General features: G+C 34.2%; 1 long non-coding RNA gene across 1 annotated transcript; it reads right to left on the bottom strand.

Moving 5' to 3' along the window:
• Positions 1-287: 287 nt before the first annotated feature.
• Positions 288-658, bottom strand: LOC108997678. The gene is made up of 3 exons (XR_001997197.2): positions 580-658; positions 448-485; positions 288-355 (listed from the first exon to the last, which is right to left on the bottom strand). It is a non-coding gene; the product is annotated as an uncharacterized LOC108997678 (long non-coding RNA).
• Positions 659-1,091: the final 433 nt, after the last annotated feature.

Here is a 1,091-nt window from a genome sequence, read left to right as displayed (position 1 = left end):
CCACTACATATTACACTATTTTGTTATTTACACATTACATTACATTGCAAAATACAAAACTACAAGATATGAATTACAAAATAATTTCTGCGAGTAGCAACTTCAAGTGATCTGACTAAGAGAGATCCTGCACATTCTGTATGCAAAATCAGTACAAATAGAAAGGGTACTATTGTTCTAATGCCTCTACGCCAGAATATTAACCAATAGAAATCAGGCCAGTCAAAAGAAGAATATTAAGCAATAATATTACCTCATAGAGTTCATCTGATACAAGTCTCATCCGATGAGAATATATTATCTTTGAATTATCGTTAATGGTTGAATCAGTTCTGGGGCACCCATGAATATACCCCTGAAACCATTTCAAGCAATTAAGCATGCAGTTTATTGAAGTAACTTAATTTATGAGCTACTTAATTAAGGTAATGGTTCAAGGTTCTACACCTTGAGATTCAGGCGTGGCACGAGCAAAGCATCATTACCTAATTTATATTTAGCCAAATGGGTTCAAAGTTAATGAGTCAATTCTCTTTGATTAATATCACACTTCTAAGAGCAAGATCATGATAAAGTTACCATCAATGATATGTTTAACAACGACTGGGCCGGATATGCCTGAATAAGAATCAACACCGATAAATAAGTGATTCAGCAGCTATTGTGGGATGCTAATATTAAATGCTTATCATATATATGCTATCTGCAATGATCTGAGTCTTGATCACCCTTATATTACAATCATAATCATGAAGATGGAAACAACAACAATAACTGCTACTACTACTAGGAGTACTCCTGCTGCAATATATAAGAGAAGAAATTAATACAACAGCTAGCGAGGCAACTTAGAAATTAGGAGACTCTGTGGTTATGGATATTTTCACTCCTCCCTACTAGGTCTCACAAATCCAGATCTAACCCATAAAAATACTACACAAAGATTACTCCATTCAAACATTCACATCAAAATAAACCCAAAATCAATAGAAAGAACAAAAACCCAGTCGCAGAAAGCAAGCCAAGACCAGAAAATAGCAGATCTAGCAAAATACAGCATATAACAGACCCAAATAAATAAATAAACCCCA

The sequence above is a fragment of the Juglans regia genome, chromosome 11 (genome assembly GCF_001411555.2).
Source record: "Juglans regia cultivar Chandler chromosome 11, Walnut 2.0, whole genome shotgun sequence".
NCBI classification, from domain to species: Eukaryota; Viridiplantae; Streptophyta; class Magnoliopsida; order Fagales; family Juglandaceae; genus Juglans; species Juglans regia.
The sequence above is the reverse complement of the archived record's forward strand: the minus strand, read 5'-3'. Positions and strand labels throughout refer to the sequence as shown.